This window comes from Spea bombifrons, chromosome 2, assembly GCF_027358695.1.
Source record: "Spea bombifrons isolate aSpeBom1 chromosome 2, aSpeBom1.2.pri, whole genome shotgun sequence".
Taxonomy (NCBI): domain Eukaryota; kingdom Metazoa; phylum Chordata; class Amphibia; order Anura; family Pelobatidae; genus Spea; species Spea bombifrons.
The window spans coordinates 141913333-141933332 of NC_071088.1; the positions used below are offsets into that span (position 1 = coordinate 141913333).

The 20000-nt window shown below is 50.6% G+C and overlaps 45 non-coding genes and 10 pseudogenes across 45 annotated transcripts in view; all 55 read right to left on the reverse strand.

Annotated features, from left to right (window-relative positions):
• LOC128476957 (5S ribosomal RNA) overlaps positions 1-103 on the reverse strand; it is a 119-nt gene extending 16 nt beyond the window's left edge. Inside the window, exon 1 of the ribosomal RNA XR_008347947.1 lies at positions 1-103. This exon is cut by the window's left edge and continues 16 nt beyond it. This is a non-coding gene — a ribosomal RNA (5S ribosomal RNA).
• Positions 104-336: 233 nt separating this feature from the next.
• Positions 337-455, reverse strand: LOC128478673 (5S ribosomal RNA). Its single transcript, XR_008349581.1, has one exon. It is a non-coding gene; the product is annotated as a 5S ribosomal RNA (ribosomal RNA).
• A 255-nt stretch (positions 456-710) lies between these two features.
• On the reverse strand, positions 711-829 carry LOC128477083 (5S ribosomal RNA). The gene has a single exon (XR_008348070.1). It is a non-coding gene; the product is annotated as a 5S ribosomal RNA (ribosomal RNA).
• A 218-nt stretch (positions 830-1047) lies between these two features.
• Positions 1048-1166, reverse strand: LOC128478931 (5S ribosomal RNA). Its single transcript, XR_008349828.1, has one exon. It is a non-coding gene; the product is annotated as a 5S ribosomal RNA (ribosomal RNA).
• Positions 1167-1417: 251 nt separating this feature from the next.
• Positions 1418-1536, reverse strand: LOC128478923 (5S ribosomal RNA). The gene has a single exon (XR_008349821.1). It is a non-coding gene; the product is annotated as a 5S ribosomal RNA (ribosomal RNA).
• A 261-nt stretch (positions 1537-1797) lies between these two features.
• On the reverse strand, positions 1798-1916 carry LOC128478935 (5S ribosomal RNA). The gene has a single exon (XR_008349832.1). It is a non-coding gene; the product is annotated as a 5S ribosomal RNA (ribosomal RNA).
• Positions 1917-2168: 252 nt separating this feature from the next.
• On the reverse strand, positions 2169-2287 carry LOC128478555 (5S ribosomal RNA). Its single transcript, XR_008349467.1, has one exon. It is a non-coding gene; the product is annotated as a 5S ribosomal RNA (ribosomal RNA).
• A 258-nt stretch (positions 2288-2545) lies between these two features.
• On the reverse strand, positions 2546-2664 carry LOC128477733 (5S ribosomal RNA). Its single transcript, XR_008348691.1, has one exon. It is a non-coding gene; the product is annotated as a 5S ribosomal RNA (ribosomal RNA).
• Positions 2665-2891: 227 nt separating this feature from the next.
• Positions 2892-3000, reverse strand: LOC128480292 (uncharacterized; annotated as a pseudogene).
• A 317-nt stretch (positions 3001-3317) lies between these two features.
• Positions 3318-3436, reverse strand: LOC128478947 (5S ribosomal RNA). The gene has a single exon (XR_008349843.1). It is a non-coding gene; the product is annotated as a 5S ribosomal RNA (ribosomal RNA).
• A 188-nt stretch (positions 3437-3624) lies between these two features.
• LOC128478245 (5S ribosomal RNA) lies at positions 3625-3743 on the reverse strand. Its single transcript, XR_008349175.1, has one exon. It is a non-coding gene; the product is annotated as a 5S ribosomal RNA (ribosomal RNA).
• A 293-nt stretch (positions 3744-4036) lies between these two features.
• On the reverse strand, positions 4037-4155 carry LOC128476654 (5S ribosomal RNA). Its single transcript, XR_008347657.1, has one exon. It is a non-coding gene; the product is annotated as a 5S ribosomal RNA (ribosomal RNA).
• A 269-nt stretch (positions 4156-4424) lies between these two features.
• LOC128477312 (5S ribosomal RNA) lies at positions 4425-4543 on the reverse strand. The gene has a single exon (XR_008348291.1). It is a non-coding gene; the product is annotated as a 5S ribosomal RNA (ribosomal RNA).
• Positions 4544-4797: 254 nt separating this feature from the next.
• On the reverse strand, positions 4798-4916 carry LOC128478958 (5S ribosomal RNA). The gene has a single exon (XR_008349854.1). It is a non-coding gene; the product is annotated as a 5S ribosomal RNA (ribosomal RNA).
• Positions 4917-5159: 243 nt separating this feature from the next.
• Positions 5160-5278, reverse strand: LOC128478469 (5S ribosomal RNA). Its single transcript, XR_008349386.1, has one exon. It is a non-coding gene; the product is annotated as a 5S ribosomal RNA (ribosomal RNA).
• A 237-nt stretch (positions 5279-5515) lies between these two features.
• LOC128476760 (5S ribosomal RNA) lies at positions 5516-5634 on the reverse strand. The gene has a single exon (XR_008347758.1). It is a non-coding gene; the product is annotated as a 5S ribosomal RNA (ribosomal RNA).
• Positions 5635-5852: 218 nt separating this feature from the next.
• Positions 5853-5971, reverse strand: LOC128477060 (5S ribosomal RNA). Its single transcript, XR_008348048.1, has one exon. It is a non-coding gene; the product is annotated as a 5S ribosomal RNA (ribosomal RNA).
• A 221-nt stretch (positions 5972-6192) lies between these two features.
• LOC128479788 (uncharacterized) lies at positions 6193-6301 on the reverse strand (annotated as a pseudogene).
• A 308-nt stretch (positions 6302-6609) lies between these two features.
• LOC128480365 (uncharacterized) lies at positions 6610-6718 on the reverse strand (annotated as a pseudogene).
• Positions 6719-7045: 327 nt separating this feature from the next.
• On the reverse strand, positions 7046-7154 carry LOC128480597 (uncharacterized; annotated as a pseudogene).
• A 233-nt stretch (positions 7155-7387) lies between these two features.
• LOC128477510 (5S ribosomal RNA) lies at positions 7388-7506 on the reverse strand. Its single transcript, XR_008348479.1, has one exon. It is a non-coding gene; the product is annotated as a 5S ribosomal RNA (ribosomal RNA).
• A 239-nt stretch (positions 7507-7745) lies between these two features.
• LOC128476708 (5S ribosomal RNA) lies at positions 7746-7864 on the reverse strand. The gene has a single exon (XR_008347709.1). It is a non-coding gene; the product is annotated as a 5S ribosomal RNA (ribosomal RNA).
• Positions 7865-8104: 240 nt separating this feature from the next.
• On the reverse strand, positions 8105-8223 carry LOC128476992 (5S ribosomal RNA). The gene has a single exon (XR_008347982.1). It is a non-coding gene; the product is annotated as a 5S ribosomal RNA (ribosomal RNA).
• A 209-nt stretch (positions 8224-8432) lies between these two features.
• Positions 8433-8551, reverse strand: LOC128478193 (5S ribosomal RNA). The gene has a single exon (XR_008349126.1). It is a non-coding gene; the product is annotated as a 5S ribosomal RNA (ribosomal RNA).
• Positions 8552-8820: 269 nt separating this feature from the next.
• LOC128478969 (5S ribosomal RNA) lies at positions 8821-8939 on the reverse strand. Its single transcript, XR_008349865.1, has one exon. It is a non-coding gene; the product is annotated as a 5S ribosomal RNA (ribosomal RNA).
• Positions 8940-9169: 230 nt separating this feature from the next.
• Positions 9170-9288, reverse strand: LOC128481193 (5S ribosomal RNA). The gene has a single exon (XR_008350949.1). It is a non-coding gene; the product is annotated as a 5S ribosomal RNA (ribosomal RNA).
• Positions 9289-9537: 249 nt separating this feature from the next.
• Positions 9538-9656, reverse strand: LOC128478556 (5S ribosomal RNA). Its single transcript, XR_008349468.1, has one exon. It is a non-coding gene; the product is annotated as a 5S ribosomal RNA (ribosomal RNA).
• Positions 9657-9887: 231 nt separating this feature from the next.
• Positions 9888-10006, reverse strand: LOC128478062 (5S ribosomal RNA). Its single transcript, XR_008349002.1, has one exon. It is a non-coding gene; the product is annotated as a 5S ribosomal RNA (ribosomal RNA).
• Positions 10007-10279: 273 nt separating this feature from the next.
• On the reverse strand, positions 10280-10398 carry LOC128477734 (5S ribosomal RNA). Its single transcript, XR_008348692.1, has one exon. It is a non-coding gene; the product is annotated as a 5S ribosomal RNA (ribosomal RNA).
• Positions 10399-10649: 251 nt separating this feature from the next.
• LOC128480293 (uncharacterized) lies at positions 10650-10758 on the reverse strand (annotated as a pseudogene).
• A 341-nt stretch (positions 10759-11099) lies between these two features.
• Positions 11100-11218, reverse strand: LOC128478981 (5S ribosomal RNA). The gene has a single exon (XR_008349876.1). It is a non-coding gene; the product is annotated as a 5S ribosomal RNA (ribosomal RNA).
• Positions 11219-11406: 188 nt separating this feature from the next.
• On the reverse strand, positions 11407-11525 carry LOC128478246 (5S ribosomal RNA). The gene has a single exon (XR_008349176.1). It is a non-coding gene; the product is annotated as a 5S ribosomal RNA (ribosomal RNA).
• Positions 11526-11797: 272 nt separating this feature from the next.
• On the reverse strand, positions 11798-11916 carry LOC128476655 (5S ribosomal RNA). Its single transcript, XR_008347658.1, has one exon. It is a non-coding gene; the product is annotated as a 5S ribosomal RNA (ribosomal RNA).
• A 263-nt stretch (positions 11917-12179) lies between these two features.
• LOC128477188 (5S ribosomal RNA) lies at positions 12180-12298 on the reverse strand. Its single transcript, XR_008348170.1, has one exon. It is a non-coding gene; the product is annotated as a 5S ribosomal RNA (ribosomal RNA).
• A 254-nt stretch (positions 12299-12552) lies between these two features.
• LOC128478992 (5S ribosomal RNA) lies at positions 12553-12671 on the reverse strand. The gene has a single exon (XR_008349887.1). It is a non-coding gene; the product is annotated as a 5S ribosomal RNA (ribosomal RNA).
• Positions 12672-12887: 216 nt separating this feature from the next.
• LOC128479242 (5S ribosomal RNA) lies at positions 12888-13006 on the reverse strand. Its single transcript, XR_008350125.1, has one exon. It is a non-coding gene; the product is annotated as a 5S ribosomal RNA (ribosomal RNA).
• Positions 13007-13252: 246 nt separating this feature from the next.
• Positions 13253-13371, reverse strand: LOC128476761 (5S ribosomal RNA). Its single transcript, XR_008347759.1, has one exon. It is a non-coding gene; the product is annotated as a 5S ribosomal RNA (ribosomal RNA).
• Positions 13372-13583: 212 nt separating this feature from the next.
• On the reverse strand, positions 13584-13692 carry LOC128480235 (uncharacterized; annotated as a pseudogene).
• A 263-nt stretch (positions 13693-13955) lies between these two features.
• LOC128479790 (uncharacterized) lies at positions 13956-14064 on the reverse strand (annotated as a pseudogene).
• A 347-nt stretch (positions 14065-14411) lies between these two features.
• Positions 14412-14520, reverse strand: LOC128480366 (uncharacterized; annotated as a pseudogene).
• Positions 14521-14850: 330 nt separating this feature from the next.
• LOC128480665 (uncharacterized) lies at positions 14851-14959 on the reverse strand (annotated as a pseudogene).
• Positions 14960-15228: 269 nt separating this feature from the next.
• Positions 15229-15347, reverse strand: LOC128477511 (5S ribosomal RNA). The gene has a single exon (XR_008348480.1). It is a non-coding gene; the product is annotated as a 5S ribosomal RNA (ribosomal RNA).
• Positions 15348-15574: 227 nt separating this feature from the next.
• Positions 15575-15693, reverse strand: LOC128479005 (5S ribosomal RNA). The gene has a single exon (XR_008349898.1). It is a non-coding gene; the product is annotated as a 5S ribosomal RNA (ribosomal RNA).
• Positions 15694-15948: 255 nt separating this feature from the next.
• LOC128476598 (5S ribosomal RNA) lies at positions 15949-16067 on the reverse strand. Its single transcript, XR_008347604.1, has one exon. It is a non-coding gene; the product is annotated as a 5S ribosomal RNA (ribosomal RNA).
• A 240-nt stretch (positions 16068-16307) lies between these two features.
• Positions 16308-16426, reverse strand: LOC128476763 (5S ribosomal RNA). Its single transcript, XR_008347761.1, has one exon. It is a non-coding gene; the product is annotated as a 5S ribosomal RNA (ribosomal RNA).
• A 215-nt stretch (positions 16427-16641) lies between these two features.
• On the reverse strand, positions 16642-16760 carry LOC128477061 (5S ribosomal RNA). The gene has a single exon (XR_008348049.1). It is a non-coding gene; the product is annotated as a 5S ribosomal RNA (ribosomal RNA).
• A 222-nt stretch (positions 16761-16982) lies between these two features.
• On the reverse strand, positions 16983-17101 carry LOC128477978 (5S ribosomal RNA). Its single transcript, XR_008348923.1, has one exon. It is a non-coding gene; the product is annotated as a 5S ribosomal RNA (ribosomal RNA).
• A 216-nt stretch (positions 17102-17317) lies between these two features.
• Positions 17318-17436, reverse strand: LOC128478497 (5S ribosomal RNA). The gene has a single exon (XR_008349413.1). It is a non-coding gene; the product is annotated as a 5S ribosomal RNA (ribosomal RNA).
• Positions 17437-17687: 251 nt separating this feature from the next.
• Positions 17688-17806, reverse strand: LOC128479047 (5S ribosomal RNA). The gene has a single exon (XR_008349939.1). It is a non-coding gene; the product is annotated as a 5S ribosomal RNA (ribosomal RNA).
• A 245-nt stretch (positions 17807-18051) lies between these two features.
• On the reverse strand, positions 18052-18170 carry LOC128478036 (5S ribosomal RNA). Its single transcript, XR_008348978.1, has one exon. It is a non-coding gene; the product is annotated as a 5S ribosomal RNA (ribosomal RNA).
• Positions 18171-18382: 212 nt separating this feature from the next.
• LOC128477903 (5S ribosomal RNA) lies at positions 18383-18501 on the reverse strand. The gene has a single exon (XR_008348851.1). It is a non-coding gene; the product is annotated as a 5S ribosomal RNA (ribosomal RNA).
• Positions 18502-18719: 218 nt separating this feature from the next.
• On the reverse strand, positions 18720-18838 carry LOC128479018 (5S ribosomal RNA). The gene has a single exon (XR_008349910.1). It is a non-coding gene; the product is annotated as a 5S ribosomal RNA (ribosomal RNA).
• Positions 18839-19079: 241 nt separating this feature from the next.
• Positions 19080-19198, reverse strand: LOC128478101 (5S ribosomal RNA). The gene has a single exon (XR_008349038.1). It is a non-coding gene; the product is annotated as a 5S ribosomal RNA (ribosomal RNA).
• A 207-nt stretch (positions 19199-19405) lies between these two features.
• Positions 19406-19524, reverse strand: LOC128478849 (5S ribosomal RNA). Its single transcript, XR_008349749.1, has one exon. It is a non-coding gene; the product is annotated as a 5S ribosomal RNA (ribosomal RNA).
• Positions 19525-19758: 234 nt separating this feature from the next.
• On the reverse strand, positions 19759-19867 carry LOC128480520 (uncharacterized; annotated as a pseudogene).
• Positions 19868-20000: the final 133 nt, after the last annotated feature.

The following is a 20000-nucleotide window of genomic DNA, read 5'->3' on the forward strand; positions in this document are numbered from 1 at the left end:
CATTCCCAGGCGGTCTCCCATCCAGGTACTAACCAGGCCCAACCCTGCTTAGCTTCCGAGATCAGACGAGATCGGGCGCTTTCAGGGTGGTATGGCCGCAGGTGTGAAAGTTTTTTATTTTACTTCTCTTATTCTGTTGCTGCTGCTGCTGCTGCTGCTGCTGCTGCTGCTGCTGCTGCTGCTGCTGCTGCTGCTGCTTGTCGTCAGACAAAAAGAATTATAAGCCCTGGGACAGGACAGAGAAGGTGAGAAGGTTCAAATAAGGGTTTAAAGCTTTGATGATGAGCAAGAAACACATGGCAAAAAGCTCTCCCCGGACTGTGAGAAAAAATTAAAAGCCTACAACACCTGGTATTCCAAGGCGGTCTCCCATCCAGGTACTAACCAGGCCCAACCCTGCTTAGCTTCCAAGATCAGACGAGATCGGGCGCTTTCAGGGTGGTATGGCCGCAGGTGTGAAAGTTTTTTATTTTACTTCTCTTATTCTGCTGCTGCTGCTGCTGCTGCTGCTGCTGCTGCTGCTGCTGCTGCTGCTGCTGCTGCTGCTGCTGCTGCTGCTGCTGCTGCTGCTGCTTGTCGTCAGACAGAAAGAATTATAAGCCCTGGGACAGGACAGAGAAGGTGAGAAGGTTCAAATAAGGGTTTAAAGCTTTGATGATGAGCAAGAAACACATGGCAAAAGGCACTCCCCGGACTGTGAGAAAAGAAAAAGCCTACAACACCTGGTATTCCCAGGCGGTCTCCCATCCAGGTACTAACCAGGCCCAACCCTGCTTAGCTTCCGAGATCAGACGAGATCGGGCACTTTCAGGGTGGTATGGCCGCAGGTGTGAAAGCTCTTTATTTTACTTTTCTTATTCTGTTGCTGCTGCTGCTGCTGCTGCTGCTGCTGCTGCTGCTGCTGCTGCTTGTCGTCAGACAGAAAGAATTATAAGCCCTGGGACAGGACAGAGAAGGTGAGAAGGTTCAAATAAGGGTTTAAAGCTTTGATGATGAGCAAGAAACACATGGCAAAAAGCTCTCCCCGGACTGTGAGAAAAAATTAAAAGCCTACAACACCTGGTATTCCCAGGCGGTCTGCCATCCAGGTACTAACCAGGCCCAACCCTGCTTAGCTTCCGAGATCAGACGAGATCGGGCGCTTTCAGGGTGGTAAGACCGCAGGTGTGAAAGTTTTTTATTTTACTTCTCTTATTCTGTTGCTGCTGCTGCTGCTGCTGCTGCTGCTGCTGCTGCTGCTGCTGCTGCTGCTGCTGCTGCTGCTGCTGCTGCTGCTGCTTGTCGTCAGACAAAAAGAATTATAAGCCCTGGGACAGGACAGAGAAGGTGAGAAGGTTCAAATAAGGGTTTAAAGCTTTGATGATGAGCAAGAAACACATGGCAAAAAGCTCTCCCCGGACTGTGAGAAAAAATTAAAAGCCTACAACACCTGGTATTCCCAGGCGGTCTCCCATCCAGGTACTAACCAGGCCCAACCCTGCTTAGCTTCCGAGATCAGACGAGATCGGGCGCTTTCAGGGTGGTATGGCCGCAGGTGTGAAAGTTTTTTATTTTACTTCTCTTATTCTGTTGCTGCTGCTGCTGCTGCTGCTGCTGCTGCTGCTGCTGCTGCTGCTGCTGCTGCTGCTGCTGCTGCTGCTGCTGCTGCTGCTGCTGCTGCTTGTCGTCAGACAAAAAGAATTATAAGCCCTGGGACAGGACAGAGAAGGTGAGAAGGTTCAAATAAGGGTTTAAAGCTTTGATGATGAGCAAGAAACACATGGCAAAAAGCTCTCCCCGGACTGAGAAAAAATTAAAAGCCTACAACACCTGGTATTCCCAGGCGGTCTCCCATCCAGGTACTAACCAGGCCCAACCCTGCTTAGCTTCCGAGATCAGACGAGATCGGGCGCTTTCAGGGTGGTATGGCCGCAGGTGTGAAAGTTTTTTATTTTACTTCTCTTATTCTGCTGCTGCTGCTGCTGCTGCTGCTGCTGCTGCTGCTGCTGCTGCTGCTGCTGCTGCTGCTGCTGCTGCTGCTGCTGCTGCTGCTTGTCGTCAGACAGAAAGAATTATAAGCCCTGGGACAGGACAGAGAAGGTGAGAAGGTTCAAATAAGGGTTTAAAGCTTTGATGATGAGCAAGAAACACATGGCAAAAAGCTCTCCCCGGACTGTGAGAAAAGAAAAAGCCTACAACACCTGGTACTCCCAGGCGGTCTCCCATCCAGGTACTAACCAGGGCCAACCCTGCTTAGCTTCCGAGATCAGACGAGATCGGGCGCTTTCAGGGTGGTATGGCCGCAGGTGTGAAAGTATTTTATTTTACTTCTCTTATTCTGTTGCTGCTGCTGCTGCTGCTGCTGCTGCTGCTGCTGCTGCTGCTGCTGCTGCTGCTGCTGCTGCTGCTGCTGCTGCTGCTGCTGCTGCTTGTCGTCAGACAGAAAGAATTATAAGCCCTGGGACAGGACAGAGAAGGTGAGAAGGTTCAAATAAGGGTTTAAAGCTTTGATGATGAGCAAGAAACACATGGCAAAAAGCACTCCCCGGACTGTGAGAAAAGAAAAAGCCTACAACACCTGGTATTCCCAGGCGGTCTCCCATCCAGGTACTAACCAGGCCCAACCCTGCTTAGCTTCCGAGATCAGACGAGATCGGGCGCTTTCTGGGTGGTATGGCCGCAGGTGTGAAAGCTCTTTATTTTACTTTTCTTATTCTGTTGCTGCTGCTGCTGCTGCTGCTGCTGCTGCTGCTGCTGCTGCTGCTGCTGCTGCTTGTCGTCAGACAGAAAGAATTATAAGCCCTGGGACAGGACAGAGAAGGTGAGAAGGTTCAAATAAGGGTTTAAAGCTTTGATGATGAGCAAGAAACACATGGCAAAAAGCTCTCCCCGGACTGTGAGAAAAAATTAAAAGCCTACAACACCTGGTATTCCCAGGCGGTCTCCCATCCAGGTACTAACCAGGCCCAACCCTGCTTAGCTTCCGAGACCAGGCGCTTTCAGGGTGGTATGGCCGCAGGTGTGAAAGTTTATTATTTTACTTCTCTTATTCTGCTGCTGCTGCTGCTGCTGCTGCTGCTGCTGCTGCTGCTGCTGCTGCTGCTGCTGCTGCTGCTGCTGCTGCTGCTGCTGCTGCTGTTGCTGCTGCTGCTGCTGTTGCTGCTGCTGCTGCTGCTGCTGCTGCTGCTGCTGCTGCTGCTTGTCGTCAGACAGAAAGAATTATAAGCCCTGGGACAGGACAGAGAAGGTGAGAAGGTTCAAATAAGGGTTTAAAGCTTTGATGATGAGCAAGAAACACATGGCAAAAAGCTCTCCCCGGACTGTGAGAAAAAATTAAAAGCCTACAACACCTGGTATTCCCAGGCGGTCTCCCATCCAGGTACTAACCAGGCCCAACCCTGCTTAGCTTCCGAGATCAGACGAGATCGGGCGCTTTCAGGGTGGTATGGCCGCAGGTGTGAAAGTGTTTTATTTTACTTCTCTTATTCTGTTGCTGCTGCTGCTGCTTGTCATCAGACAGAAATAATTATAAGCCCTGGGACAGGACAGAGAAGGTGAGAAGGTTCAAATAAGGGTTTAAAGCTTTGATGATGAGCAAGAAACACATGGCAAAAAGCTCTCCCCGGACTGTGAGAAAAAATTAAAAGCCTACAACACCTGGTATTCCCAGGCGGTCTCCCATCCAGGTACTAACCAGGCCCAACCCTGCTTAGCTTCCGAGATCAGACGAGATCGGGCGCTTTCAGGGTGGTATGGCGGCAGGTGTGAAAGTTTTTTATTTTACTTCTCTTATTCTGTTGCTGCTGCTGCTGCTGCTGCTGCTGCTGCTGCTGCTGCTGCTGCTGCTGCTGCTGCTGCTGCTGCTGCTGCTGCTGCTGCTGCTGCTGCTGCTGCTGCTGCTGCTGCTGCTGCTGCTGCTTGTCGTCAGACAAAAAGAATTATAAGCCCTGGGACAGGACAGAGAAGGTGAGAAGGTTCAAATAAGGGTTTAAAGCTTTGATGATGAGCAAGAAACACATGGCAAAAAGCTCTCCCCGGACTGTGAGAAAAAATTAAAAGCCTACAACACCTGGTATTCCCAGGCGGTCTCCCATCCAGGTACTAACCAGGCCCAACCCTGCTTAGCTTCCGAGATCAGACGAGATCGGGCGCTTTCAGGGTGGTATGGCTGCAGGTGTGAAAGTTTTTTATTTTACTTCTCTTATTCTGTTGCTGCTGCTGCTGCTGCTGCTGCTGCTGCTGCTGCTGCTGCTGCTGCTGCTGCTGCTGCTGCTGCTGCTGCTGCTGCTGCTGCTGCTGCTGCTGCTTGTCGTCAGACAGAAAGAATTATAAGCCCTGGGACAGGACAGAGAAGGTGAGAAGGTTCAAATAAGGGTTTAAAGCTTTGATGATGAGCAAGAAACACATGGCAAAAAGCTCTCCCCGGACTGTGAGAAAAAATTAAAAGCCTGCAACACCTGGTATTCCCAGGCGGTCTCCCATCCAGGTACTAACCAGGCCCAACCATGCTTAACTTCCGAGATCAGACGAGATCGGGCGCTTTCAGGGTGGTATGGCCGCAGGTGTGAAAGTTTTTTATTTTACTTCTCTTATTCTGTTGCTGCTGCTGCTGCTGCTGCTGCTGCTGCTGCTGCTGCTGCTGCTGCTGCTGCTGCTGCTGCTGCTGCTGCTGCTGCTGCTTGTCGTCAGACAAAAAGAATTATAAGCCCTGGGACAGGACAGAGAAGGTGAGAAGGTTCAAATAAGGGTTTAAAGCTTTGATGATGAGCAAGAAACACATGGCAAAAAGCTCTCCCCGGACTGTGAGAAAAAATTAAAAGCCTACAACACCTGGTATTCCCAGGCGGTCTCCCATCCAGGTACTAACCAGGCCCAACCCTGCTTAGCTTCCGAGATCAGACGAGATCGGGCGCTTTCAGGGTGGTATGGCCGCAGGTGTGAAAGATTTTTATTTTACTTCTCTTATTCTGCTGCTGCTGCTGCTGCTGCTGCTGCTGCTGCTGCTGCTGCTGCTGCTGCTGCTGCTGCTGCTGCTGCTGCTGCTTGTCGTCAGACAGAAAGAATTATAAGCCCTGGGACTGCACAGAGAAGGTGAGAAGGTTCAAATAAGGGTTTAAAGCTTTGATGATGAGCAAGAAACACATGGCAAAAAGCTCTCCCCGGACTGTGAGAAAAGAAAAAGACTACAACACCTGGTATTCCCAGGCGGTCTCCCATCCAGGTACTAACCAGGCCCAACCCTGCTTAGCTTCCGAGATCAGACGAGATCGGGCGCTTTCATGGTGGTATGGCCGCAGGAGTGAAAGTTTTTTATTTTACTTCTCTTATTCTGTTGCTGTTGCTGTTGCTGCTGCTGCTGCTGCTGCTGCTGCTGCTGCTGCTGCTGCTGCTGCTGCTGCTTGTCGTCAGACAGAAAGAATTATAAGCCCTGGGACAGGACAGAGAAGGTGAGAAGGTTCAAATAAGGGTTTAAAGCTTTGATGATGAGCAAGAAACACATGGCAAAAAGCTCTCCCCGGACTGTGAGAAAAGAAAAAGCCTACAACACCTGGTATTCCCAGGCGGTCTCCCATCCAGGTACTAACCAGGCCCAACCCTGCTTAGCTTCCGAGATCAGACGAGATCGGGCGCTTTCAGGGAGGTATGGCCGCAGGTGTGAAAGCTCTTTATTTTACTTTTCCTATTCTGTTGCTGCTGCTGCTGCTGCTGCTGCTGCTGCTGCTGCTGCTGCTGCTTGTCGTCAGACAGAAAGAATTATAAGCCCTGGGACAGGACAGAGAAGGTGAGAAGGTTCAAATAAGGGTTTAAAGCTTTGATGATGAGCAAGAAACACATGGCAAAAAGCTCTCCCCGGACTGTGAGAAAAAATTAAAAGCCTACAACACCTGGTATTCCCAGGCGGTCTCCCATCCAGGTACTAACCAGGCCCAACCCTGCTTAGCTACCGAGATCAGACGAGATCGGGCGCTTTCAGGGTGGTATGGCCGCAGGTGTGAAAGTTTTTTATTTTACTTCTCTTATTCTGTTGCTGCTGCTGCTGCTGCTGCTGCTGCTGCTGCTGCTGCTGCTGCTGCTTGTCGTCAGACAAAAAGAATTATAAGCCCTGGGACAGGACAGAGAAGGTGAGAAGGTTCAAATAAGGGTTTAAAGCTTTGATGATGAGCAAGAAACACATGGCAAAAAGCTCTCCCCGGACTGTGAGAAAAAATTAAAAGCCTACAACACCTGGTATTCCCAGGCGGTCTCCCATCCAGGTACTAACCAGGCCCAACCCTGCTTAGCTTCCGAGATCAGGCGCTTTCAGGGTGGTATGGCCGCAGGTGTGAAAGTTTTTTATTTTACTTCTCTTATTCTGTTGCTGCTGCTGCTGCTGCTGCTGCTGCTGCTGCTGCTGCTGCTGCTGCTGCTGCTGCTGCTGCTGCTGCTGCTGCTGCTGCTGCTGCTGCTGCTGCTGCTGCTGCTGCTGCTGCTGCTGCTGCTGCTGCTGCTGCTTGTCGTCAGACAAAAAGAATTATAAGCCCTGGGACAGGACAGAGAAGGTGAGAAGGTTCAAATAAGGGTTTAAAGCTTTGATGATGAGCAAGAAACACATGGCAAAAAGCTCTCCCCGGACTGTGAGAAAAAATTAAAAGCCTACAACACCTGGTATTCCCAGGCGGTCTCCCATCCAGGTACTAACCAGGCCCAACCCTGCTTAGCTTCCGAGATCAGACGCTTTCAGGGTGGTATGGCCGCAGGTGTGAAAGTTTTTTATTTTACTTCTCTTATTCTGCTGCTGCTGCTGCTGCTGCTGCTGCTGCTGCTGCTGCTGCTGCTGCTGCTGCTGCTGCTGCTGCTGCTGCTGCTGCTGCTGCTGCTGCTGCTGCTGCTGCTGCTGCTGCTGCTGCTGCTGCTGCTGCTGCTGCTGCTGCTGCTGCTGCTGCTGCTGCTTGTCGTCAGACAAAAAGAATTATAAGCCCTGGGACAGGACAGAGAAGGTGAGAAGGTTCAAATAAGGGTTTAAAGCTTTGATGATGAGCAAGAAACACATGGCAAAAAGCTCTCCCCGGACTGTGAGAAAAGAAAAAGCCTACAACACCTGGTATTCCCAGGCGGTCTCCCATCGAGGTACTAACCAGGCCCAACCCTGCTTAGCTTCCGAGATGAGGCGCTTTCAGGGTGGTATGGCCGCAGGTGTGAAAGCTCTTTATTTTACTTCTCTTATTCTGTTGCTGCTGCTGCTGCTGCTGCTGCTGCTGCTGCTGCTGCTGCTGCTGCTGCTGCTGCTGCTTGTCGTCAGACAGAAAGAATTATAAGCCCTGGGACAGGACAGAGAAGGTGAGAAGGTTCAAACAAGGGTTTAAAGCTTTGATGATGAGCAAGAAACACATGGCAAAAAGCTCTCCCCGGACTGTGAGAAAAAATTAAAAGCCTACAACACCTGGTATTCCCAGGCGGTCTCCCATCCAGGTACTAACCAGGCCCAACCCTGCTTAGCTTCCGAGATCAGACGAGATCGGACGCTTTCAGGGTGGTATGGCCGCAGGTGTGAAAGTTTTTTATTTTACTTCTCTTATTCTGTTGCTGCTGCTGCTGCTGCTGCTGCTGCTGCTGCTGCTGCTGCTGCTGCTGCTGCTGCTGCTGCTGCTTGTCGTCAGACAAAAAGAATTATAAGCCCTGGGACAGGACAGAGAAGGTGAGAAGGTTCAAATAAGGGTTTAAAGCTTTGATGATGAGCAAGAAACACATGGCAAAAAGCTCTCCCCGGACTGTGAGAAAAAATTAAAACCCTACAACACCTGGTATTCCCAGGCGGTCTCCCATCCAGGTACTAACCAGGCCCAACCCTGCTTAGCTTCCGAGATCAGACGAGATCGGGCGCTTTCAGGGTGGTATGGCCGCAGGTGTGAAAGTTTTTTATTTTACTTCTCTTATTCTGCTGCTGCTGCTGCTGCTGCTGCTGCTGCTGCTGCTGCTGCTGCTGCTGCTGCTGCTGCTGCTGCTGCTGCTTGTCGTCAGACAGAAAGAATTATAAGCCCTGGGACAGGACAGAGAAGGTGAGAAGGTTCAAATAAGGGTTTAAAGCTTTGATGATGAGCAAGAAACACATGGCAAAAAGCTCTCCCCGGACTGTGAGAAAAGAAAAAGCCTACAACACCTGGTATTCCCAGGCGGTCTCCCATCCAGGTACTAACCAGGCCCAACCCTGCTTAGCTTCCGAGATCAGACGAGATCAGGTGCTTTCAGGGAGGTATGGCCGCAGGTGCGAAAGCTCTTTATTTTACTTTTCCTATTCTGTTGCTGCTGCTGCTGCTGCTGCTGCTGCTGCTGCTGCTTGTCGTCAGACAGAAAGAATTATAAGCCCTGGGACAGGACAGAGAAGGTGAGAAGGTTCAAATAAGGGTTTAAAGCTTTGATGATGAGCAAGAAACACATGGCAAAAAGCTCTCCCCGGACTGTGAGAAAAAATTAAAAGCCTACAACACCTGGTATTCCCAGGCGGTCTCCCATCCAGGTACTAACCAGGCCCAAGCCTGCTTAGCTTCCGAGATCAGACGAGATCGGGCGCTTTCAGGGTGGTATGGCTGCAGGTGTGAAAGTTTTTTATTTTACTTCTCTTATTCTGTTGCTGCTGCTGCTGCTGCTGCTGCTGCTGCTGCTGCTGCTGCTGCTGCTGCTGCTGCTGCTGCTGCTGCTGCTGCTGCTGCTGCTGCTGCTGCTGCTTGTCGTCAGACAAAAAGAATTATAAGCCCTGGGACAGGACAGAGAAGGTGAGAAGGTTCAAATAAGGGTTTAAAGCTTTGATGATGAGCAAGAAACACATGGCAAAAAGCTCTCCCCGGACTGTGAGAAAAAATTAAAAGCCTACAACACCTGGTATTCCCAGGCGGTCTCCCATCCAGGTACTAACCAGGCCCAACCCTGCTTAGCTTCCGAGATCAGACGAGATCGGGCGCTTTCAGGGTGGTATGGCCGCAGGTGTGAAAGTTTTTTATTTTACTTCTCTTATTCTGTTGCTGCTGCTGCTGCTGCTGCTGCTGCTGCTGCTGCTGCTGCTGCTGCTGCTGCTGCTTGTCGTCAGACAAAAAGAATTATAAGCCCTGGGACAGGACAGAGAAGGTGAGAAGGTTCAAATAAGGGTTTAAAGCTTTGATGATGAGCAAGAAACACATGGCAAAAAGCTCTCCCCGGACTGTGAGAAAAAATTAAAAGCCTACAACACCTGGTATTCCCAGGCGGTCTCCCATCCAGGTACTAACCAGGCCCAACCCTGCTTAGCTTCCGAGATCAGACGAGATCGGGTGCTTTCAGGGTGGTATGGCCGCAGGTGTGAAAGTTTTTTATTTTACTTCTCTTATTCTGCTGCTGCTGCTGCTGCTGCTGCTGCTGCTGCTGCTGCTGCTGCTGCTGCTGCTGCTGCTGCTGCTGCTGCTGCTGCTGCTTGTCGTCAGACAGAAAGAATTATAAGCCCTGGGACAGGACAGAGAAGGTGAGAAGGTTCAAATAAGGGTTTAAAGCTTTGATGATGAGCAAGAAACACATGGCAAAAAGCTCTCCCCGGACTGTGAGAAAAGAAAAAGCCTACAACACCTGGTACTCCCAGGCGGTCTCCCATCCAGGTACTAACCAGGGCCAACCCTGCTTAGCTTCCGAGATCAGACGAGATCGGGCGCTTTCAGGGTGGTATGGCCGCAGGTGTGAAAGTTTTTTATTTTACTTCTCTTATTCTGTTGCTGCTGCTGCTGCTGCTGCTGCTGCTGCTGCTGCTGCTGCTGCTGCTGCTGCTGCTGCTTGTCGTCAGACAGAAAGAATTATAAGCCCTGGGACAGGACAGAGAAGGTGAGAAGGTTCAAATAAGGGTTTAAAGCTTTGATGATGAGCAAGAAACACATGGCAAAAAGCTCTCCCCGGACTGTGAGAAAAGAAAAAGCCTACAACACCTGGTATTCCCAGGCGGTCTCCCATCCAGGTACTAACCAGGCCCAACCCTGCTTGGCTTCCAAGATCAGACGGGATTGGGCGCTTTCAGGGTGGTATGGCCGCAAGTGTGAAAGCTCTTTATTTTACTTTTCTTATTCTGTTGCTGCTGCTGCTGCTGCTGCTGCTGCTGCTGCTGCTGCTGCTGCTGCTGCTGCTGCTGCTGCTGCTGCTGCTGCTGCTGCTGCTGCTGCTGCTGCTGCTGCTTGTCGTCAGACAGAAAGAATTATAAGCCCTGGGACAGGACAGAGAAGGTGAGAAGGTTCAAATAAGGGTTTAAAGCTTTGATGATGAGCAAGAAACACATGGCAAAAAGCACTCCCCGGACTGTGAGAAAAGAAAAAGCCTACAACACCTGGTATTCCCAGGCGGTCTCCCATCCAGGTACTAACCAGGCCCAACCCTGCTTAGCTTCCGAGATCAGACGAGATCGGGCGCTTTCTGGGTGGTATGGCCGCAGGTGTGAAAGCTCTTTATTTTACTTTTCTTATTCTGTTGCTGCTGCTGCTGCTGCTGCTGCTGCTGCTGCTGCTGCTGCTGCTGCTGCTGCTGCTGCTGCTGCTGCTGCTGCTGCTTGTCGTCAGACAGAAAGAATTATAAGCCCTGGGACAGGACAGAGAAGGTGAGAAGGTTCAAATAAGGGTTTAAAGCTTTGATGATGAGCAAGAAACACATGGCAAAAAGCTCTCCCCGGACTGTGAGAAAAAATTAAAAGCCTACAACACCTGGTATTCCCAGGCGGTCTCCCATCCAGGTACTAACCAGGCCCAACCCTGCTTAGCTTCCGAGACCAGGCGCTTTCAGGGTGGTATGGCCGCAGGTGTGAAAGTTTATTATTTTACTTCTCTTATTCTGCTGCTGCTGCTGCTGCTGCTGCTGCTGCTGCTGCTGCTGCTGCTGCTGCTGCTGCTGCTGCTGCTGCTGCTGCTGCTGCTGCTGCTGCTGTTGCTGCTGTTGCTGCTGCTGCTGTTGCTGCTGTTGCTGCTGTTGCTGCTGCTGCTGCTGCTGCTGCTGCTGCTGCTGCTTGTCGTCAGACAGAAAGAATTATAAGCCCTGGGACAGGACAGAGAAGGTGAGAAGGTTCAAATAAGGGTTTAAAGCTTTGATGATGAGCAAGAAACACATGGCAAAAAGCTCTCCCCGGACTGTGAGAAAAAATTAAAAGCCTACAACACCTGGTATTCCCAGGCGGTCTCCCATCCAGGTACTAACCAGGCCCAACCCTGCTTAGCTTCCGAGATCAGACGAGATCGGGCGCTTTCAGGGTGGTATGGCCGCAGGTGTGAAAGTGTTTTATTTTACTTCTCTTATTCTGTTGCTGCTGCTGCTGCTTGTCATCAGACAGAAATAATTATAAGCCCTGGGACAGGACAGAGAAGGTGAGAAGGTTCAAATAAGGGTTTAAAGCTTTGATGATGAGCAAGAAACACATGGCAAAAAGCTCTCCCCGGACTGTGAGAAAAAATTAAAAGCCTACAACACCTGGTATTCCCAGGCGGTCTCCCATCCAGGTACTAACCAGGCCCAACCCTGCTTAGCTTCCGAGATCAGACGAGATCGGGCGCTTTCAGGGTGGTATGGCGGCAGGTGTGAAAGTTTTTTATTTTACTTCTCTTATTCTGTTGCTGCTGCTGCTGCTGCTGCTGCTGCTGCTGCTGCTGCTGCTGCTGCTGCTGCTGCTGCTGCTGCTGCTGCTGCTGCTGCTGCTGCTGCTGCTGCTGCTTGTCGTCAGACAAAAAGAATTATAAGCCCTGGGACAGGACAGAGAAGGTGAGAAGGTTCAAATAAGGGTTTAAAGCTTTGATGATGAGCAAGAAACACATGGCAAAAAGCTCTCCCCGGACTGTGAGAAAAAATTAAAAGCCTACAACACCTGGTATTCCCAGGCGGTCTCCCATCCAGGTACTAACCAGGCCCAACCCTGCTTAGCTTCCGAGATCAGACGAGATCGGGCGCTTTCAGGGTGGTATGGCTGCAGGTGTGAAAGTTTTTTATTTTACTTCTCTTATTCTGTTGCTGCTGCTGCTGCTGCTGCTGCTGCTGCTGCTGCTGCTGCTGCTGCTGCTGCTGCTGCTGCTGCTGCTGCTGCTGCTGCTGCTGCTGCTTGTCGTCAGACAAAAAGAATTATAAGCCCTGGGACAGGACAGAGAAGGTGAGAAGGTTCAAATAAGGGTTTAAAGCTTTGATGATGAGCAAGAAACACATGGCAAAAAGCTCTCCCCGGACTGTGAGAAAAAATTAAAAGCCTGCAACACCTGGTATTCCCAGGCGGTCTCCCATCCAGGTACTAACCAGGCCCAACCCTGCTTAACTTCCGAGATCAGACGAGATCGGGCGCTTTCAGGGTGGTATGGCCGCAGGTGTGAAAGTTTTTTATTTTACTTCTCTTATTCTGTTGCTGCTGCTGCTGCTGCTGCTGCTGCTGCTGCTGCTGCTGCTGCTGCTGCTGCTGCTGCTGCTGCTGCTGCTGCTGCTGCTTGTCGTCAGACAAAAAGAATTATAAGCCCTGGGACAGGACAGAGAAGGTGAGAAGGTTCAAATAAGGGTTTAAAGCTTTGATGATGAGCAAGAAACACATGGCAAAAAGCTCTCCCCGGACTGTGAGAAAAAATTAAAAGCCTACAACACCTGGTATTCCCAGGCGGTCTCCCATCCAGGTACTAACCAGGCCCAACCCTGCTTAGCTTCCGAGATCAGACGAGATCGGGCGCTTTCAGGGTGGTATGGCCGCAGGTGTGAAAGTTTTTTATTTTACTTCTCTTATTCTGCTGCTGCTGCTGCTGCTGCTGCTGCTGCTGCTGCTGCTGCTGCTGCTTGTCGTCAGACAGAAAGAATTATAAGCCCTGGGACTGCACAGAGAAGGTGAGAAGGTTCAAATAAGGGTTTAAAGCTTTGATGATGAGCAAGAAACACATGGCAAAAAGCTCTCCCCGGACTGTGAGAAAAGAAAAAGACTACAACACCTGGTATTCCCAGGCGGTCTCCCATCCAGGTACTAACCAGGCCCAACCCTGCTTAGCTTCCGAGATCAGACAAGATCGGGCGCTTTCATGGTGGTATGGCCGCAGGTGTGAAAGTTTTTCATTTTACTTCTCTTATTCTGTTGCTGTTGCTGTTGCTGTTGCTGCTGCTGCTGCTGCTGCTGCTGCTGCTGCTGCTGCTGCTGCTGCTGCTGCTGCTTGTCGTCAGACAGAAAGAATTATAAGCCCTGGGACAGGACAGAGAAGGTGAGAAGGTTCAAATAAGGGTTTAAAGCTTTGATGATGAGCAAGAAACACATGGCAAAAAGCTCTCCCCGGACTGTGAGAAAAGAAAAAGCCTACAACACCTGGTATTCCCAGGCGGTCTCCCATCCAGGTACTAACCAGGCCCAACCCTGCTTAGCTTCCGAGATCAGACGAGATCGGGCGCTTTCAGGGAGGTATGGCCGCAGGTGTGAAAGCTCTTTATTTTACTTTTCCTATTCTGTTGCTGCTGCTGCTGCTGCTGCTGCTGCTGCTGCTGCTGCTTGTCGTCAGACAGAAAGAATTATAAGCCCTGGGACAGGACAGAGAAGGTGAGAAGGTTCAAATAAGGGTTTAAAGCTTTGATGATGAGCAAGAAACACATGGCAAAAAGCTCTCCCCGGACTGTGAGAAAAAATTAAAAGCCTACAACACCTGGTATTCCCAGGCGGTCTCCCATCCAGGTACTAACCAGGCCCAACCCTGCTTAGCTACCGAGATCAGGCGCTTTCAGGGTGGTATGGCCGCAGGTGTGAAAGTTTTTTATTTTACTTCTCTTATTCTGTTGCTGCTGCTGCTGCTGCTGCTGCTGCTGCTGCTGCTGCTGCTGCTGCTGCTGCTGCTGCTGCTGCTGCTGCTGCTGCTGCTGCTGCTGCTTGTCGTCAGACAAAAAGAATTATAAGCCCTGGGACAGGACAGAGAAGGTGAGAAGGTTCAAATAAGGGTTTAAAGCTTTGATGATGAGCAAGAAACACATGGCAAAAAGCTCTCCCCGGACTGTGAGAAAAAATTAAAAGCCTACAACACCTGGTATTCCCAGGCGGTCTCCCATCCAGGTACTAACCAGGCCCAACCCTGCTTAGCTTCCGAGATCAGGCGCTTTCAGGGTGGTATGGCCGCAGGTGTGAAAGTTTTTTATTTTACTTCTCTTATTCTGCTGCTGCTGCTGCTGCTGCTGCTGCTGCTGCTGCTGCTGCTGCTGCTGCTGCTGCTGCTGCTGCTGCTGCTGCTGCTGCTGCTGCTGCTGCTGCTGCTGCTGCTGCTGCTGCTGCTGCTGCTGCTGCTGCTGCTGCTGCTGCTGCTGCTGCTGCTGCTGCTGCTGCTGCTGCTGCTTGTCGTCAGACAAAAAGAATTATAAGCCCTGGGACAGGACAGAGAAGGTGAGAAGGTTCAAATAAGGGTTTAAAGCTTTGATGATGAGCAAGAAACACATGGCAAAAAGCTCTCCCCGGACTGTGAGAAAAAATTAAAAGCCTACAACACCTGGTATTCCCAGGCGGTCTCCCATCCAGGTACTAACCAGGCCCAACCCTGCTTAGCTTCCGAGATCAGACGCTTTCAGGGTGGTATGGCCGCAGGTGTGAAAGTTTTTTATTTTACTTCTCTTATTCTGCTGCTGCTGCTGCTGCTGCTGCTGCTGCTGCTGCTGCTGCTGCTGCTGCTGCTGCTGCTGCTGCTGCTGCTGCTGCTGCTGCTGCTGCTGCTGCTGCTGCTGCTGCTGCTGCTGCTGCTGCTGCTGCTGCTGCTGCTGCTGCTGCTGCTGCTGCTGCTGCTTGTCGTCAGACAAAAAGAATTATAAGCCCTGGGACAGGACAGAGAAGGTGAGAAGGTTCAAATAAGGGTTTAAAGCTTTGATGATGAGCAAGAAACACATGGCAAAAAGCTCTCCCCGGACTGTGAGAAAAGAAAAAGCCTACAACACCTGGTATTCCCAGGCGGTCTCCCATCGAGGTACTAACCAGGCCCAACCCTGCTTAGCTTCCGAAATGAGGCGCTTTCAGGGTGGTATGGCCGCAGGTGTGAAAGCTCTTTATTTTACTTCTCTTATTCTGTTGCTGCTGCTGCTGCTGCTGCTGCTGCTGCTGCTGCTGCTGCTGCTGCTGCTGCTGCTGCTGCTGCTGCTGCTGCTGCTGCTGCTGCTGCTGCTGCTTGTCGTCAGACAGAAAGAATTATAAGCCCTGGGACAGGACAGAGAAGGTGAGAAGGTTCAAACAAGGGTTTAAAGCTTTGATGATGAGCAAGAAACACATGGCAAAAAGCTCTCCCCGGACTGTGAGAAAAAATTAAAAGCCTACAACACCTGGTATTCCCAGGCGGTCTCCCATCCAGGTACTAACCAGGCCCAACCCTGCTTAGCTTCCGAGATCAGACGAGATCGGACGCTTTCAGGGTGGTATGGCCGCAGGTGTGAAAGTTTTTTATTTTACTTCTCTTATTCTGTTGCTGCTGCTGCTGCTGCTGCTGCTGCTGCTGCTGCTGCTGCTGCTGCTGCTGCTTGTCGTCAGACAAAAAGAATTATAAGCCCTGGGACAGGACAGAGAAGGTGAGAAGGTTCAAATAAGGGTTTAAAGCTTTGATGATGAGCAAGAAACACATGGCAAAAAGCTCTCCCCGGACTGTGAGAAAAAATTAAAAGCCTACAACACCTGGTATTCCCAGGCGGTCTCCCATCCAGGTACTAACCAGGCCCAACCCTGCTTAGCTTCCGAGATCAGACGAGATCGGGCGCTTTCAGGGTGGTATGGCCGCAGGTGTGAAAGTTTTTTATTTTACTTCTCTTATTCTGCTGCTGCTGCTGCTGCTGCTGCTGCTGCTGCTGCTGCTGCTGCTGCTGCTGCTGCTGCTGCTGCTGCTGCTGCTGCTGCTGCTGCTTGTCGTCAGACAGAAAGAATTATAAGCCCTGGGACAGGACAGAGAAGGTGAGAAGGTTCAAATAAGGGTTTAAAGCTTTGATGATGAGCAAGAAACACATGGCAAAAAGCTCTCCCCGGACTGTGAGAAAAGAAAAAGCCTACAACACCTGGTATTCCCAGGCGGTCTCCCATCCAGGTACTAACCAGGCCCAACCCTGCTTAACTTCCGAGATCAGACGAGATCGGGCGCTTTCAGGGTGGTATGGCCGCAGGTGTGAAAGTTTTTTATTTTACTTCTCTTATTCTGTTGCTGCTGCTGCTGCTGCTGCTGCTGCTGCTGCTGCTGCTGCTGCTGCTGCTGCTGCTGCTGCTGCTGCTTGTCGTCAGACAGAAAGAATTATAAGCCCTGGGACAGGACAGAGAAGGTGAGAAGGTTCAAATAAGGGTTTAAAGCTTTGATGATGAGCAAGAAACACATGGCAAAAAGCTCTCCCCGGACTGTGAGAAAAGAAAAAGCCTACAACACCTGGTATTCCCAGGCGGTCTCCCATCCAGGTACTAACCAGGCCCAACCCTGCTTAGCTTCCGAGATCAGACGAGATCGGGCGCTTTCAGGGAGGTATGGCCGCAGGTGTGAAAGCTCTTTATTTTACTTTTCCTATTCTGTTGCTGCTGCTGCTGCTGCTGCTGCTGCTGCTGCTGCTGCTGCTTGTCGTCAGACAGAAAGAATTATAAGCCCTGGGACAGGACAGAGAAGGTGAGAAGGTTCAAATAAGGGTTTAAAGCTTTGATGATGAGCAAGAAACACATGGCAAAAAGCTCTCCCCGGACTGTGAGAAAAAATTAAAAGCCTACAACACCTGGTATTCCCAGGCGGTCTCCCATCCAGGTACTAACCAGGCCCAACCCTGCTTAGCTACCGAGATCAGACGAGATCGGGCGCTTTCAGGGTGGTATGGCCGCAGGTGTGAAAGTTTTTTATTTTACTTCTCTTATTCTGTTGCTGCTGCTGCTGCTGCTGCTGCTGCTGCTGCTGCTGCTGCTGCTGCTGCTTGTCGTCAGACAGAAAGAATTATAAGCCCTGGGACAGGACAGAGAAGGTGAGAAGGTTCAAATAAGGGTTTAAAGCTTTGATGATGAGCAAGAAACACATGGCAAAAAGCTCTCCCCGGACTGTGAGAAAAGAAAAAGCCTACAACACCTGGTATTCCCAGGCGGTCTCCCACCCAGGTACTAACCAGGCCCAACCCTGCTTAGCTTCCGAAATCAGACGAGATCGGGCGCTTTCAGGGTGGTATGGCCGCAGGTGTGAAAGTTTTTTATTTTACTTCTCTTATTCTGTTGCTGCTGCTGCTGCTGCTGCTGCTGCTGCTGCTGCTGCTGCTGCTTGTCGTCAGACAGAAAGAATTATAAGCCCTGGGACAGGACAGAGAAGGTGAGAAGGTTCAAATAAGGGTTTAAAGCTTTGATGATGAGCAAGAAACACATGGCAAAAAGCTCTCCCCGGACTGTGAGAAAAGAAAAAGCTTACAACACCTGGTATTCCCAGGCGGTCTCCCATCCAGGTACTAACCAGGCCCAACCCTGCTTAGCTTCCGAGATCAGACGAGATCAGGCGCTTTCAGGGTGGTATGGCCGCAGGTGTGAAAGCTCTTTATTTTACTTTTCTTATTCTGTTGCTGCTGCTGCTGCTGCTGCTGCTGCTGCTGCTGCTGCTGCTGCTGCTGCTGCTGCTGCTGCTGCTGCTGCTGCTGCTTGTCGTCAGACAGAAAGAATTATAAGCCCTGGGACAGGACAGAGAAGGTGAGAAGGTTCAAATAAGGGTTTAAAGCTTTGATGATGAGCAAGAAACACATGGCAAAAAGCTCTCCCCGGACTGTGAGAAAAAATTAAAAGCCTACAAAACCTGGTATTCCCAGGCGGTCTGCCATCCAGGTACTAACCAGGCCCAACCCTGCTTAGCTTCCGAGATCAGACGAGATCGGGCGCTTTCAGGGTGGTATGGCCGCAGGTGTGAAAGTTTTTTATTTTACTTCTCTTATTCTGTTGCTGCTGCTGCTGCTGCTGCTGCTGCTGCTGCTGCTGCTGCTGCTGCTGCTGCTGCTGCTGCTGCTGCTGCTTGTCGTCAGACAAAAAGAATTATAAGCCCTGGGACAGGACAGAGAAGGTGAGAAGGTTCAAATAAGGGTTTAAAGCTTTGATGATGAGCAAGAAACACATGGCAAAAAGCTCTCCCCGGACTGTGAGAAAAAATTAAAAGCCTACAACACCTGGTATTCCCAGGCGGTCTCCCATCCAGGTACTAACCAGGCCCAACCCTGCTTAGCTTCCGAGATCAGACGAGATCGTGCGCTTTCAGGGTGGTATGGCCGCAGGTGTGAAAGTTTTTTATTTTACTTCTCTTATTCTGTTGCTGCTGCTGCTGCTGCTGCTGCTGCTGCTGCTGCTGCTTGTCGTCAGACAGAAAGAATTATAAGCCCTGGGACAGGACAGAGAAGGTGAGAAGGTTCAAACAAGGGTTTAAAGCTTTGATGATGAGCAAGAAACAAATGGCAAAAAGCTCTCCCCGGACTGTGAGAAAAAATTAAAAGCCTACAACACCTGGTATTCCCAGGCGGTCTCCCATCCAGGTACTAACCAGGCCCAACCCTGCTTAGCTTCCGAGATCAGACAAGATCGGGCGCTTTCAGGGTGGTATGGCCGCAGGTGTGAAAGTTTTTTATTTTACTTCTCTTATTCTGTTGCTGCTGTTGCTGCTGCTGCTGCTGCTGCTGCTGCTGCTGCTGCTTGTCGTCAGACAAAAAGAATTATAAGCCCTGGGACAGGACAGAGAAGGTGAGAAGGTTCAAATAAGGGTTTAAAGCTTTGATGATGAGCAAGAAACACATGGCAAAAAGCTCTCCCCGGACTGTGAGAAAAAATTAAAAGCCTACAACACCTGGTATTCCCAGGCGGTCTCCCATCCAGGTACTAACCAGGCCCAACCCTGCTTAGCTTCCGAGATCAGACGAGATCGGGCGCTTTCAGGGTGGTATGGCCGCAGGTGTGAAAGTTTTTATTTTACTTCTCTTATTCTGTTGCTGCTGCTGCTGCTGCTGCTGCTGCTGCTGCTGCTGCTGCTGCTGCTGCTGCTGCTGCTGCTGCTGCTTGTCGTCAGACAAAAAGAATTATAAGCCCTGGGACAGGACAGAGAAGGTGAGAAGGTTCAAATAAGGGTTTAAAGCTTTGATGATGAGCAAGAAACACATGGCAAAAAGCTCTCCCCGGACTGTGAGAAAAAATTAAAAGCCTACAACACCTGGTATTCCCAGGCGGTCTCCCATACAGGTACTAACCAGGCCCAACCCTGCTTAGCTTCCGAGATCAGACGAGATCGGGCGCTTTCAGGGTGGTATAGCCGCAGGTGTGAAAGTTTTTTATTTTACTTCTCTTATTCTGCTGCTGCTGCTGCTGCTGCTGCTGCTGCTGCTGCTGCTTGTCGTCAGACAGAAAGAATTATAAGCCCTGGGACTGCACAGAGAAGGTGAGAAGGTTCAAATAAGGGTTTAAAGCTTTGATGATGAGCAAGAAACACATGGCAAAAAGCTCTCCCCGGACTGTGAGAAAAGAAAAAGACTACAACACCTGGTATTCCCAGGCGGTCTCCCATCCAGGTACTAACCAGGCCCAACCCTGCTTAGCTTCCGAGATCAGACGAGATCGGGCGCTATCATGGTGGTATGGCCGCAGGTGTGAAAGTTTTTTATTTTACTTCTCTTATTCTGTTGCTGTTGCTGTTGCTGCTGCTGCTGCTGCTGCTGCTGCTGCTGCTGCTGCTGCTGCTGCTGCTTGTCGTCAGACAGAAAGAATTATAAGCCCTGGGACAGGACAGAGAAGGTGAGAAGGTTCAAATAAGGGTTTAAAGCTTTGATGATGAGCAAGAAACACATGGCAAAAAGCTCTCCCTGGACTGTGAGAAAAGAAAAAGCCTACAACACCTGGTATTCCCAGGCGGTCTCCCATCCAGGTACTAACCAGGCCCAACCCTGCTTAGCTTCCGAGAGCAGGCGCTTTCAGGGTGGTATGGCCGCAGGTGTGAAAGCTCTTTATTTTACTTTTCTTATTCTGCTGCTGCTGCTGCTGCTGCTGCTGCTGCTGCTGCTGCTGCTGCTGCTGCTGCTGCTGCTGCTGCTGCTGCTGCTGCTGCTGCTGCTGCTGCTGCTGCTGC